Here is a 16,648-nt window from a genome sequence, read left to right as displayed (position 1 = left end):
TCTGATTTTCTTCCAAGCCAACTTTGAAGCAGCACTCAGCCGTTCTCTTGAAATAACTCACCCTACAAAGCAATAGTCGCTAATATAGATTAAACTAGAGATTTCAAAGGGGGAAAAGTACGTGGGGCTACACTACTTCCTTCATAGTATAAAATTTCCTTAATTGTCTCTTGACATGACTCCACCCTAAGCATGTCTCTTACTCCCATTAATATGACATTCTCTACCTGCCTTTGTACACTTTTCCCTGCTCTTTATTTTCTCTGTGCCTTTATTTTTTAAAGCACACTAATTTTACTCTATTTCCTCCAAATGCACATATTCAGATACAATGTCCACTCATAAAATAAAGAATTCTCTGGGGTTTTGGGTCTTTAGAAGGCAGCAGGGAATTATAAATAACACATTTATTTCTTCTTAATCAGTGCTCTACCAATTCAGAAAGATTGTCCCTTTGACAATGAAAGCACATGGCCTCCAGGTACTCTGAAATAACATTATATTGATTTCAGCTTTACCTGTTCTCAAAAATAGTGCTAGCTCTTATATTTTGGGAGAAAATATACTAACTGCCATTTTTAAATAGCAAATACATGTGCAGGACACTCGGCTAGCTCAGCGGCAGTGCTCGTCAACACGGACGGCTCTGGAAAGAGTGTAAAAATAAGCTTTAAACAGTCTAGCAGGTTTTCTAGGAATTTAGAAAAGGGAGTCTTGGAGGTATAGTTAGGGCTTGCCTGATTAGGTTGGATCCACACAGGATTATATCCCTTTTAATGAACTCAGAGTTGATTTAATCAAAGATCTAAAATTCAACAGCAAAATCTCTCTTGACATGTATTGTAACAATTACCAGAGTGATATACCATCACATTCCAACATTTGAGGGGTGGGGATTTTAAGAAGCATGTATACTGGCAGGTAGAAATCTCTGGTGCCATCTTGGATCTTGTCTTCCATTATATATATATTCTTTATTGAAAAAAAAGGATAAGAACATCCTTTAGTATGTCCTTTATGAAAAGGATATATATATACACACACACACACACACATATATACATATATACATGTACACAAACACACATATCCTTTACTGACATTTTCCTCAAATTTCAGTGTTATTTTTTGGATGGATCAGAGATAAGGAAAGTGTGAGGGATATTTTCAGAACTCCAAATCCATCAAGAGTAAAATTTCTTTTAATAATCTTACATGAAATCACTTAGAATCTAGAATCTTATGTTCAGATAGTATTTCTGTTCTATAGAGAAATGAGTGTGCTTTACCTGTATTATCACATCATCAAAAAATGAGGCTCTACATGAATCCTCATGATGGTATTGCAAGAATATTTTGTCTCTAATTACTGTGCTCCTGAAACAACACACAGAAGAAAACATGATAGATTACAGATCATCTTGTAGAATCACCACAATTCCACAGATTAACAATTTGTTTACAGTAAAACAAGGTCATTTCTGAACTTGCATGCCAAGTAATTCTCACACACATTGTCAACTCAGAGATAAAAGCAGTCTCTAAATTATGCTATCCTGTGATTTCAACTGGTGCATCAATAAACAGGAATTAGAATTCATATGAAGAAAGCCAACATGTCTTTTTGGCAGAGCAGTAGTTTTATGTTAATGTGCCTTTGATTTTAAAAATAAGTTCATGAAGTATAATTAGGTCAATACATCTACTGTTTGCTTCAAAGAACACCTCAGCAGCAAAATCTTCCACTGCTCAATACAGTAGATATGAGAAATTCTTTGAGAAGTTACAAATTTCCCAAAATATGAAAGGGCAAGAGTTTTAGTAGCTGTTTCTATTCAGATTGCTAAAACTGTGTAAAGAAATTGAAGGGTTTTGCTAAACTGATTGTTTTATCTACCAAGCTGATTAAAGACATCCTCAGAATATCTTAAAACCATAGGTAAATTCAAATGTTGGATAGAAATTTCCAAATCATCTAGCCCCTTATTCCACAAAACATGATTGTCAAACCAGTAGCCTTGGCATCACCTAGAAAGTCGTTAGAAATGCAAAACCTAGAGCCCCATCTCAGACTTACTTTATAAAAATCTGAGTTTTACCAAGATTCTCTAGGTGATTCAAAGGCATATTAAAGTTCAAGAAGCACTACTCTAATTTATAACTCTTTCTTGTGGGTGAAGAAACTGTGTCACAAATGGTGTGACTTGTCTGAGAACCCAAACTGGTGTTGAAAAATTAATCAATAGTCAATCTAAGAAAGAAATGAAAAATTTTACTTGAGCAAACCTGTGGATTTTAACCTGGGAGACAGACTTTCACAAAGCTCTGAGGACAGTTCCAAAGAGGTAGGGGGAGGCCAGTATATATGTGATTTGGCAAAGGGGTGTGTGCAATCAAGCACACATCTAGGTAGAAGATTACTGCTATTAGTGGAGAACAGACACCTAAGTCGATGGTTTCAGTGCTTTTCTAAGTATGGGAAGATGCAAGAAACCGGGTTCATAAAAGTTTCTCCTAAAAATATCTAACTGTCTGAGGGCCAGTTCTACCAGTTTTCCCACCGCACAAAATTCCTCATCCTGATCTTTGCCCTGAACGCCTTTCAGGATAGATTGTAGGTCAGTGACTGCAGTGGCTGATGACTTGATTCTTACAGAACTGAATGGTGGGCAGCATTCTTTATTTTAGAATTCCCTCCCTTCCAGTCTTAACTTTGACCCAGGACTGGGAGACATTTTGTGACCAGTTTGTCCTATGTGCTTGAAATGCTCACTCCCAGGTCAGGAGAGGATTTCATCACTAGGCTAGTCAGTATGCTATTACTGGACTAGGCCCTGTAAGTGGCAGCCAAAGCTTCTGGTCTCCTGTCTTTCCAGTCTGTCATGGTTGAGGAAATGATTCCCTCTCATTGTTTCTTCCCATACCTAGAGTTACACAATTGCAATCATTGATCTTATGAAACTATCTTCGGTCAATCATTTCAAGACACCTAGTCATCATTATTTTTACTGGAGGCTGTCACACATTTGGTAATGCAGAAAATAACAATCTTGTAAAATAGACAAAATACAAATAGCATAGCTAGTGACATTAATAAGGTCATAAATAAGTATTTAAGCTAAGAACTTCTATTAGGTGTAGCCCAGTATCTCCCCAGGTCGTCTGACCCAGTCTGCTCTGTATCAATCACTATCTTTAAGGGAAATGATTTATCGGCATTTGTACATAAAGTTTACCAAAGATATCTGCAGGTACAAGGGGAGTGATAGTCTTCATGGCCCCTTCGGGGTTGAGAAAGGAATGTTATCTTCTAAGGAGTTAACACGGCTGGTGCCAAAAGAAGAAAAAATGATCTTTATTGTTGATCAGGTGCTTCTGTGATTGGGGAGTTGTGGTTACTAGATAATGCAGATGCATGATGCATACTAGAGGTGAGAGAAGAGCCACAAATAAACAGAAAAAATTTGCTTAATTTTTTCTCATCTTGCCTTAAAATATGAATTTTATTTTATTACTGCTTAGAGTTAGAGTTGAATCTAGGACCCAGTTCTCTAGACTCCTGACCCTCCACTCTGCCAACATTGATTTCTCATGTCAAAAATAAGCCTTGAAGTTTTGAAAAAGAGTGATATCAAACATGATCTCCTGATTTAAGTGTTTGAACTTTTTATGTGATGTAAGTTTATTTCGGAATCCCGCTTAACTTCTACATGGTAAGCTAAAAGGTGTAACCACAGTGCGAGAGAACCAAATGTTCTCTCACACTGCTGATTTCTGAAAACAAATTAAGAGTGATCAATTTCAGAGAGGCAGGCAGATGAAGAGGCCAATTTACTATTAAAAAAAGCAATAGAAACTAACATGTACATAAGTGAGGCAGAATCACTTAGCATTTATATAGGTACTCAAAGACAAAGCTTCACTTTTTCTTACAATTTCTCTCAGTTCCTAATATCTAGATAGTCATGTAGTAAGGAATCAATAAACTTCTGATAATGATAACACAATCTCTTCAGTGATTTTCTAAATCCAGAGTATTCTGCAATTAAGGTAAAATAGTTCAGTTTACATTTGGATTTCTCATTAATATTCGCAATTTAATAATAATTTTTGGTCCTCTCAGTTGTATGAAATTATAAAAGCACTTTTGCTTGCTTTGAACTTCTAACTTGCAAATATTAAGCAAACTTCAGGTGGAAAAACAAGAGTGTTCTCAAAGATCTCATGTAACAAGGTATGAAGTTTATTAAACCACTTGCTATGGAAGAGTGGAATCAATTTGAACAGTTTACACCTATGTGTATATGTATCATTTCTCTCCTTAAAATGGTGTGTAAGACAACATTTCACCTTAGCACAAGTCTTAAAGGAGAGTAACTGTAAAGTCGTGTATCATTTGATTCTAGAAAACTAAGGAAAAAAAGGGGAGATTTATTGAACTTTAAGTTAAATAATTAACAAGAGAAAAAAACTATCTGTTCTTTCATGAGTTAAAGGATATTTTAATCCAATAATAATTTCAGGCTTTGGATTACTATATGTGGTTCCTGTTAATGCAAGAGGTTTAAAGAATTTACTATTTAATCCATTATTGCATCTCAAATTGTAACTATTTGGTTTCTACCTTAGGAAGTGATTCTGTGTGCGCGTGCATGATGTATGCATGTGTGTGTACACACACTGATAATTATAAAACCAATACAGTAAAATGTTATTCTGTTATAAACAGTAAAATGTTATAAATTATTTAATAAGTCCTAACTTTAAATGAGTGTTTACTTCTAATGTTTACCAGGAGTAATTTCATATACCTATACAGAAGTCATTTAACAGTGATTCTCCCCATAAGTCCAATATAAGTAACAAATAATGCTGAAGAACAGATTTTCCTGAAAACAACTTAACAGCTTTATAAATGCCTCCATTCCATGGGGTTGCTTCGGACAGGCATCAATTATATTTCTCCAGTTTCTGGAATACATTTTTTACATTTATCCATTTATATAGTTTGCAACTATATTTGGCTGAACACCAAAAAGAAGCAGACAGTATTATGTGTACATTCTGTTAGAGACGCTATTGCTAGTCTAATAGAGTTCTATTCCTTTTCTAGTCCTATTTCTCTTTATCTTGAGATGAGCTTGGGATGTTTTTGATGTTACTTTACTCTGCCATTCATTTGATTTTTGCTTTCATTGATTCTGGGTTTTTTTTTTTTTTTTTTTTTTCTTGTTGTATGTTTGAGCTAAATACAATTTATATTGCTTAAAAGGAAAGATTCTTGTTTTGGAATGAATAAGTTAATTTTTCTTTGGCAATGCATTAAGGTTTTGGGTTTTTGTTTTGCTATATATAAAAGGTTTAATTTTATTATTTTTCAAAGAAAAATATGAGAAAATATTTACATTAAATTTGTATATGTTGTTTAAAATTATTTATTTATTTATTTATTTGTTTCCAGGAGAGAATTGATATGAGTGTTTTAAAATTCTATTGGATTAAAAGTTAGACATAGTCTATTTAGTAAAGGTTGTGGAGAGCATGAGATACATGCTATAGAGGTGTGGTATGGCTGATATAATATCCTTCAGAGGGCAGACAGATTGATTAAGGCAGACAATTAGGGCAGGGTTTCTAAAACTTGGCACCCTTGGCATTTGCTCCCGTAGTTCTTTGTTGTAGAATGCTGTCTCGTGCATCATGGGATGTTTAGGAGCACCTCTGTCTCTATTTGCTAGATGCCAGAAGCACATTCTTTCCCGGGTTCTTTCATGACAATCAATAATGCCTCTAGTTATAGATAATGTCTTCAGAGGGGCAAAATTATCCTTGGGTGAGAAGTACTAGTTCAGGAAAAGAGGACTTTTTAAAACTAAGAAAATCTGGAAAGCACAGTAAAAGGGTTTAACAGGATAATTACAGAAATTCATTTCAAGATGACTAAATTTCAACTTATAACTGGCGAGAAATAGAATCTTATTAATATCATTTTAAGGCAGGTTGCCACCTTGGTAGGATAAATGATGCGTGAAGAATAGATATTTTTTCTTGATTCATTGTAGAATAATAAATAATTTCAAGGCATATGAAATTAGGGAAACAAAGTAGGAAAGTCTAATTGTGGATAGATTAACTTCTGGAATAATGTGTAAAAAGTTTTCTGGACTTGTCGTATGCTTGTGGTGAGCATATCAGAGAAGCATTTATAACAGATGAAAACTGTTTTAAAAATCAAATGTGTATTTAATGTCTCTGGAAATTATCCTAAGAACATACAGGAGATGAAGTAACATTTATTCAAGAAGATCTATGAACTCTCAGCAAGATCATCAATAGGCTTTGATAATTAACCATAGTCCACTGCTTCCCTCTACCCACTACCAGCTCAGCCTGATGGATTCTCCACTCTGGGAAGATGTAGCCAAGAATTGGGGCTCCTTATCCCTCAGCTCTGAGTCAAAGGCTATAGTATCCACCTAAAAGGGGCAGGGTTCACATTGTGGATGAAATAGACTTCACTAAAGTTGTCCAACCAAGACACTAAACAGATAAATAAGAAAGAAACAAGCCCTAGAGGGGTATGAGGACTTGCTATCCAGAATTGGCACAACATATTAGTTAAAATGTTCCGTCTGAATATGAAATTACTAGACATGAAAGGAACAGGGAAGTGTGACCAATACAGAGAGAAAAAAGCATACAAGAGAAACAGCTTGTGACAGAGCTCAGATACAAACTTAAAAAAAGGTCTTCAAAGCAGCCATTATGAATAGTTTTGAAGAATTAAAAGACCTTATGCTTGAAGAAGTGAATGAAGGTGTGATGACAATCAGCTATCAAAGAGAGAATATCAATAAAGAGACATATGTTTTTAAAATAACCAAATGAAAACTCAAGTTGAAAGTATAACTCAGTGAAAAATTAACCAGAGGGGATCAAGAACAGATACGAACTGGCAGAAGAAAAAAAATCAGCAAAAGTGAAGACTAATCAATAGAGATTATGTAATCCAAAAAAAGTGAGAAAAAGAATGAAGAAAATGAACAGATCCTCAGAGAAGTGTGGGAAACATTAAACAAATCAAAATACATGTAAGGTGAATATCAAAATGAGGAGAGAAAAAATAACAGAAAACATTGAAAAAATAATGCCTGAAAAGTTCACAAATTTGATGAAAAAATTAATCTACATATTCCAAAGGTTCAGCAAACTCCAAGTAGTATAAAGACAAATATATTCACATACAGATACATCATAGTAAAAATGTTGAAAGAAATTCTTAGAAAGATACCAACTACCAAAACTGACTCAGGAAGAATTAGAAAATCTTAATAGACCAATAGCAAGTAAAGAGATTAAACATTAGTATCTTAAAAAATATGTTCCATAAACTAACACTCAGAAAGTTTACTCATGTATCCCTACCAGACATTTGAAAAATGATTCATAGCAATTCGTTAAATCTTCCATAAATGTGAGAGAACACTTGCTAACTAATTCCATGAGTACAGTATTACCTTGATACCAAAACCAGACAAGGACATCACAAAAAGATAAAACTGTTGATCAATGTATTTTATAAATATAGATGCACAAAGCATCAACAAAATGCTAGCAAACTAAACCCAGAAACACACAAAAAATACACTATACCGTGACCAAATAGGATATATCCTACGAATAGAAAATTAGATTAATATTCAAAATAAATTCATATAATACACCATATCTATAAGATAAAAGAACCATGTGATTAACTCAGTCAACACGGAAAAAGTATTTGCCAAAATCCAACACTGTTTCATGATAAAAACAAAGCAAAACAATGAGTAAAAGGGAGGTTTCTCAACCTGATAAAGGGTGCAAACAAAGAATTCTATAACCGGTATCATATTTAATTCAGAAACACTGAATTCCTCCACTCTAAGGTCAGGAATGAGTTAAGAACGTCCACTGTAGCCTCTTACATTCATCATTGTACAGAAAGGTCTAGCCAGGTGATTCATGTAATAACAGCATTCAGACTAGAAAGGTAAATGTAAAATCTCTATTCACAGATGACATGATGTTGTGTACTCTTAGAAAGCCAGAAAAGAAACTTAGAACTGATAAACAAATTTAAAATACGTAACCCTAAGACGTGATTTTTATTCCCTATAATAACACAGTGCAATCTTATTTATACTTTTAATTACTTTTGTCAAAAGACAATCACCAAAAAAAAAAAAAATCACAAAAAATTGTTCATAAATGAAATGAAAAGTGGGGAAGGTAATTTTTGGAAACTCTTATTACCAACATATAATATATTTAACATAAACAGCCTACTAATTAATAAGAAAAATCTGAATAGATCAATTTAGTAAAGGAGTTAACCAATTTGCTGAAGTAGAAACAGACGGCCAGCGACATTTAAAGAGTCTCAACCATAAATAAGCATTTCACCAATCAAACCTGCAGCAATTAAAAGTTTAATAATTGTCAGTACTGGTCAATATCTTTGCTGGCTTCTTTGAAAGCAGAGCTTGAGATTTAGGATTTCTGTGCTAGTGATTTCTTGAGAAAATACTCTCAGGAGATGAGGAATGAAGGAACCAGGACAGGGCTTCAGAAGAAAGCCGAGAGAGGGTACAGTCAGCAGGAGGGTAGTTTCAGCTCGGCTCTATGAGCAGCTGAGGACACTAATTGCAACAGTTAGTAACTTGAGACCTTTTACCAGTTATTGGTTGTTGCTGCTCCCCAGAACAGAATGTGTAGCCAGTAAAGGTAATCTGGGCAGAGCACCCACACATCCACTACAGCAAATATTTAGAGGACAGTTGTTTCAGACTCTATTAATTAGAATATACAACAGGACATATTGAAGAGTGTTTCAGAAAGAATTATTAGCAAAATCTATTTATATACTTTAACCTGGCAGTTCTACTTCTATAAATATAAATTACATAAATACTGTACTTGCCCTATTGCAGGAAAATGTACATATGCCAAGGTTTATTGCAGAAAGTAGTAGGCAGAAAGGTAGGACCCTGCCCAAATCCTAACCCCTAGAAACTGTGGATATCTTACCTTACATGGTAAAGGAAATTGAGGTAGCAGATGGAATTAAGATTGCTAATCAACTTAAAATAGAAAGCGTCTCCTGGATTATACAGGTGGGCCCAATATAATCACAGAGCCCTTTAAATATGGGAGGGTCCCACGTGACTTAGCGTCTGCGTGATACGATGTGAGAAAGGTTCTGCTGGTCGTTGCAGGCTCTGAAGACGCAGTATGTGCCTGAGCCAAGCTGGAAAAGGACACTGTGTCTCCCTGAGAGTGGCCGAGGAGGTATGTGGTCCTGCCAACACTTGTGTTTAGTCCAGTGAGAACCACTTCATACTTCTGACCTCCACGCTGCAAGGTAAGAAACGTATGCAGTGTTGTGGTAACTTGTTACAACAGCAAAAGGAAATTAATACACAGGGTTATTGAAATAATCTATGATAAGGAAGCATAATACTACTGAAAATGGGGACAGAAAAGGATTAGAAGGATAAATCAATGGTTTATCTAATTGTTGAGCCTAAACTCGGGGAGAGTAAGTGTTAATGCTACCATTATGTTTTAAAAGTGAGAAAAAGTGAGGAAAATAGAACAGACTGGCTGTTGGGGTTTGTTGGGAAGGTACTTTGTGAGTTCTAGTAAACTTGGGGACACACTATGACATTTAGATGGACAGACTATAAAGAGGTCTAAATGGAGCTTCATTTTCAGTACTGGTGTGAAAACCACATGTAAAGGGATTGAGCAGTGAATAAACAAAGGAAATGAAAGCTGCATGTCATCAATCATGGCTCGAAGGTTTGCTGTGGAAAAAAACAAAAAAGCAGAATTTGGTGTTCCAAGAGTTAGAAAGAGCTTACTAAAGTGCAACGATGAGATGAAGAGACCAGTACAGAGGAAGAATTTGAAGTTAAAACGAAGGCTAGGTAATTAATCAAGTTATTAAAGGAAGTATTCAACAATAATATACGGGGTCTGCAGAAAATTATTACTACCGATTGAATTTCACTTGCTTTTATTTAAGGCGTTGTACGTAAATGAAGATTCTGTGAGAATTAGTGGGACAGTATTGGTAACTGCCTTACCATCTGCGTGTGAGACGTATTTTGAGGAGTTTCTAATATGTTATTCCATTTTAAATAATTAAATGCTTTTATTCATTTTCCCCTTGAATACCCATGAGGAATTAGGTCAAATAAAAAGTCTGTTTTCCTTGTGCACATGGTTATTATCTATTTTCTCTGTATCTTGCAGCGTTAAATACTCAGGTTAAAGTAAACTTGTAAATTTCTTCTTAGGATCAAATACATTGTGATTGCTAATGGTCTTATTAAGGTCCAGATCAAGCTTCTAGTGTGTTAGGTATTGTAAGTCAGAAACTTTCTAATAGAAAAATATATATAATATGTAAAATATTATAAATATTTACAAGTATATCTGTGTGTACACATATATAGGTGGGTATGTATACTTAATCATAAGAAGCATTTGCTGAGGACGTATAGCTAACAGTTTTAGCTAAACATACTTGAGAAATAATGGGTTATTTCTAGATCATGGAATTTGGGGGGAGACATAACTAAATGCTTATTAAGGATGTCAAGTAAATTAATACATTGATAAAACACTACAAAGATAAAATCATTATTTAAAAGTTCTATGAAAATATCTACAAAAGAATTTTGATATAATGCAGAGGCAAAGTGGAGCTCTTTCCACAATTACAGCTTAAATGCCTAGAAGTTTCTTTTCCTTCCAGATTATAGAAACACGAGAAACGCTGTGTCCAGGATATATAGACAGCAAACCAATACATCCATCAATCATAGAAAGCTGATTGTGGATTATAGTAAGAATTGATTGGCATGATAGACTAAGGAAAATAATAGTATAAGGTCAGTGTTAACCGTGAGACTAGATTGATGAGAACATAGCAACTGGGAGTAGGTCATTTTATCCACAGTGTCTGTAAAATGGAAGAGAGAAATTCTGTTACCATCCTGGCCGTGAAGATTCCAACAGAGTCCCTGTAGAAAAGAGAACTGAGTGAAAAATACATGTATATAACACTTGTCCATGCAGAAGCCTCGAAGATGCAGTACATCAGCAGCTTAACAGAATTAGTCAAAACAACAACAAAGAAACATGAGCAGCTGAAAAGAGTATGGCTTAATTTTTACCCTCAAAAGAAACCAAGTTGCCTCAATAAAAAGTCACAATCCTTTTCAGTTTGTAGACCTGAGCCAGTTTGGAATCCATTGACTCTTGGATCCTTTCTCCATGGTTAGTTAGTATAATGGTGATGAATATTCTAGTTTTTCTCCAAAGAAACTTGTGGTGATTTGCTCTGGCAACTGTATATATACTAGCAGAACATATTGTGAGGATTGTTGGAAACAGAGTTCAGGCTGACATTGACCCCCAGAAACTCAAAACAATCTTGTGGCTCCCTCAGTGGGTGGGGCCATGTGGGGGCCAGATAATTAAATGGATCTAGTCTGTGGATCTGCATGATGGTTATTTCTCTGGTCTCTGAATATATAATCAGAATAAACATGAATGGTATTTAGTAAAACCCCACATTAGGTTCTTGGTATATGTGTTAAAAAGAATAATGAGAAAAACAAAGTGGAAGCCTCTGAAACTTCCCCTCCCTCTAGGAGATAGTAAAACAGGAGGAATATCACATGCTGGGAAGTTTGGAAGTTAGTGTCATATTTAAATATTTAACAGACGCATGGCTGCTGGTACCCCATCATTTTCCCACTAAATTATATCAGTTTGACCCTGCATAAAAGTGATGGATACTAGAGACAGTAGACTACCTCAAGCTCAAGTAACTCAAGCCTTAATTACTAACAACTGGCCTTAATTACATCTATAATGCTGGCAGATTAACACAACCTTGGTACCTAGTATGTTGCCGCTGATTTGATATCTTAACTCCCCCACCCTGAAACATAATATAGTACAAATTGATATGAACTTCTCTATCCTGCAGCACATCACATACCATAATTTCATGTTAGTCCAGATGAGCAAAGTCAAATTGCTCACATATAGATGACTAACATATTGGAGGTCTTGGTAACATATATGTGCTCCTAACACTGGGAGTTAAAGTCTAGGAAGTTTCTGGGGCTTGTCACATCTGAAAAATATTTAGGAGTCCAGCTGGTGGCCTGTCAGGATATTCCATCTGAAGTAAAACAAAACAAATTTTTCATCTTGCCCTTTCCACCATGAAGAAGAAAGCATGATATGGGGAGGTCCTCTTTGGGGTTTTAAGGCAGCATATTCCACAGCTGGAAAAATTGTTCTAAAACATATACTGCATGATGCAAAGGCTCCAGCATTAAGTGGAGCTCAGAGTTCAAAGAAAGCACTGTGGCAGATACAGGCTGTCAATGGTGGGGAAAGATGCTTTGTGAGAATTTGACAAGTTCTAATGGGGAGATGCACTGCAGAAACTGGGGTTTGGTAGAAAACTCATACCATCTTGGTGTATTTCTGGGCTAAGTGACCGTAGTGCTACAACTGTCCATCATGAAATGAACTCTCTCAAATCTACCAAGTCATAAGGTTGGGTGGGTTCAGAAACAGCCTGTTGTAAAATGTAACCTCTATATCCAGTATTGAGCATCAAAAAGCCAAAAGAGCAAAAGCAATATGCATGGGTGGGTAGCCCCAACTGCCAAGTCATAGCAAATGTTGCACCATTACTTAGCTACTACTTACCCTGTGACCTGTAAATTGGCTGTGTACATAAGTTCAAGCTGAAAATGATTAATGCCGTCTAACTCAACTCAGGAGTAGCCTTGAAAGACAATGTAAAAGGAAAATGAGCAGAACTTCATGCAGTGCATTTGGTCATTCATTTCACGTGGTAAGAGAAATGGCTTGAGGTTACAATACATACAGACACACAAGCAATGGAAAAATCACTTTGCTGGTGGTCAGAGGCCTGGAAGGAGAAATGCTGAAAGATTGAGGTCTGTAATAGAAAGATGTGGGTGTATATTTAGTAGTGGAAACAAGGTATGAAGGTCTTATAATAACACGATAAGGACTGAAGGATAGCATCCCTCATTAAAGAGACATTTAACAAGAAGTCCAGCAGTTGCCCTCAGCCAGTCTTTGTCATCAGACATCCAAGTTGACATAATGGGCACATGAACTAATCAGTCACAGTGGCAGGCATGGAGGCTATGCATGGACAGAAACTGACGTATCTACTACCAGTACTGAATGTTCAACCTGTCAATAGAAGAGGCAGATCACTACTGAGTCTCCAATATGGCACCATTTTTCAAGGAAACAAGCCAGCCACTAGGGGCAAGTAAACAAGATTGACTCCTTCTGTCTTGAAAGGATCAGTGATTCATTCTAAGAATAATACATATTCTGGGTATGGTCAGTGTTAGCATAGGAACATCCTGCTGAAGGCACATCTATGGTGACAGCCCAGTAGTGATACTTCACAGGATGGAGCGCTGTCCTCCCTGATGCATCATTCATGTTCAGTCTCTTGTTGGCAGCATTTCCCTAGTGAGAAGAGTGCATAAATCTAGGAACCAAGGGGCAGAAGTACAAGGAGTTCACTTCCTATCAGCCCTGGATACTGACTTGGAATTTTCACTTCCCATTCCCACAGTTGCGATCTCTATGGGATTAGAGACCTGATTCCATAGTGGGTGTAATTCTACCAGGGCTTACAGTGAGCGTGTGATTACATTATAAGGTACCTCTGCTGTTTGCTCACGATGGGATTCTTGCATCAAGGGGCTAGCAGGCAAGGAGAGAAATCACTCCTTAGTAAATATAATTGATCCTGACCATAATGAGAAGACAGAGCTGCTGTTATATGGTGGGTATGGAATACGGTTGTCAACCAAGTTTTACATGTGAGTGCTTCATGGTACTCACTTCCTCAGCCAATTTTGATAGAAAATGAATAAGCATAGTAGTATCCAGCACAGGAGTATAGGATAATAATGTATGTTTCTTAAATAACTACTACATGTCAGGGGTGATAGTTGGGATTTTATATGGATTATTAGAGAGACGAAAGAGGTTAAAGCAATTTGCCTAAGGTCACACTGTAAGTGGTAGAACAACTTTTTCCACCCAGGTAGAGTCATGCCATATATGAAGGATGGATTGCTGAACTACGTGCGTAAACCTGACAAGCAGCATTCATAGTCTAATGCGAGAGTAGGCATATCAGCCAAGCAAATCCTTGCATAGAATTTCATGAGTATTCCTTATTGTTATTGAGGTTTACCGCACCTATATCGTATAACCTGCATCTTCTAATTTAAGAGTCCTTAAATCCCAGAACAACTCTTTCCATTTTGTATCAGTTAATTGACACCCACATCAGAATTTTCCGTCTTGGGATGTTCCTAACAGCACAATTGAAGACTAGTACACGACATCAGAAAATAGATTTTGACCGTGTGTAGAAATTTATCTAAGTTGATTTCTTCATTTCCACACAGTGTGGAGTGCTAAATTCTGAGTTTATTGAGGCTGCAACTTTGTTGGTGAAAAAACTACATCTATGTTGTTTCTCTCTTTTGAATGATTGTACTCTTTCTAAATGATTTCTAAAAATTTGACAGTTTGAAAGTGATGCTCCCTCTACATGCCTTGCCTCACAGTGAAAAGCAAGGCCTTAATTGTTGCTAGAATGCTTGTCACTGCTGATGAAGAGCACTAAACCCAGTTTCAAAATGCAATGTCAGAATTGCCTTTTTGGCTTCATTTTCTTTGTTTTAATATAAATTTGACACATGTCATGGAACATTTTACCAATTTAGAATAAAAGACATTGCCCAGTAAATTTCATATTTTGAATATAGTGATTTTAAACTGACCTACAGTGACACATTAGGAAAGAAAATATTTACTATTATATAGCACCACGTATAATGAAAACAACAAATGCTCTATCAGAAAAATTGTGCATATAAATTAGTGAGAAGCAAGTTTGAGAAGGAAAATCGTGGAGCAATGCTTAAAATAAGAAAACATTACTAAAGTGGCATGATTTTCATATCAGTTCTTCCAGATTCTTTCACAAAACCAGAGGAAAGTAAAAACTTATACTTTCATATGATCATTTCAGGTTTAAGTTCTTTCCTTTTTTTCTTTTGACTATTCATCACAAAGAGAAATAACCCTTTAAAAAGAGTCTCATTTTCCACATGTTGTGGCAATTCTAGCAGTCATTTTTCTCTTTTAAACTTTGTTCCATATAATTGGGTTAGTATCATTCCATAATGCATTTAGATATCAAATCAATCCATTCCATGCTACTGGGGTTGATTTCTTGGTTTTCTTTTAAATAAACGGTCAGATGTTGCTGAATTAGCAAGGGAAAGAACAGTGTCATACACATTTATTTCACACATTTTTTAATATATGATTACAGTATACTAATTCTGCCTGATTACGAAATGCTCTTCTCTTGCATTTAAAGCTCTGCAAATCTTGAAAATTCCAAGAACATATATACAGGGCTGACATCAAAACAATATGTCATGATAGTTGTTTAGATTTAGTCCCATGGTCCTGAATAATAGAGACACAATTGTCAAAGGCAGTCGAGTGCTTTCTCTCCTGGAAATGATTTACAGAGGGCCCCAGAAAATTATTAGGGATAGGATGACCATTGTTCTATGAGCCATAAGATATCTCCTTGATGCATTGCTGGTGCAGAAATAATATAAATAGAAAAATAGTCTTCGATTATTTGAATATTAGTCAAGAGACTAATCATCATGGATTTCCATGGTGACAGAAAAATTTCCTAGCTTAGATTACAAACGAATGTTAATTTTAGCCTATTTGGTGACTATAAATAGAAACAAATGATTCCTTCTGAGACAAAGAATAATTCTAATTATCTCTTCACTAAGTATATAGTTGCATTAAATGGGTAGCTGGTTCTCTGTATTAAATAAGCATGTTAATTTTCATCCTAAATGTAAACAGTAATAGAATATTTTTGAAAGTATTATTTCTTTAAGCTTAGATTCTATAAAACCTCTTTTTTTCCCCCAAAATAAAACTGACTGTCTTTATCAGGGACTGAATTACTGGGAAGGATTATGCCAGCTGGGTAGGATTATGCCAGTTAGAAGTTAACAGTAAATAGAAAAATATCATATATCCTATGGTGATTTTAGAGAAACTGACCTTATCCTTAAGCCAACTGCTATATCTCATAACTGCAATTTGAATTAGTTCACTTTATTTTCTGTTAATCTTTTTACTGGATGGTTGAACTAGTATTCATTTAAAAGACGCTGAAGTGTTCTTTTGTCTATAATTCTGTTGACTCGTAGAAACCAGATATCTGTTTATATCTGTTTACCATGCTTAATGTTTCTTGCAGCTGGATACAAAGCTAGTCTAAATTCCCTAGCCTTACAATTACATATAGGCATGTGACTGAGTTCTGGCCTTTGGAACGTGGGCAGAGGTGATAGGCACCATGTCCCTACCTGGCCCACTAAAACCTTCCCAGGCTGTTGGTGTTTCCTACATTCCCCTTCTTTCCTGGTGAACTTGAAAATAGCCTTTTGAATAAGATGGA

This window comes from Camelus ferus, chromosome 2, assembly GCF_009834535.1.
Source record: "Camelus ferus isolate YT-003-E chromosome 2, BCGSAC_Cfer_1.0, whole genome shotgun sequence".
NCBI classification, from domain to species: Eukaryota; Metazoa; Chordata; class Mammalia; order Artiodactyla; family Camelidae; genus Camelus; species Camelus ferus.
This window is presented reverse-complemented; position numbering follows the sequence as displayed.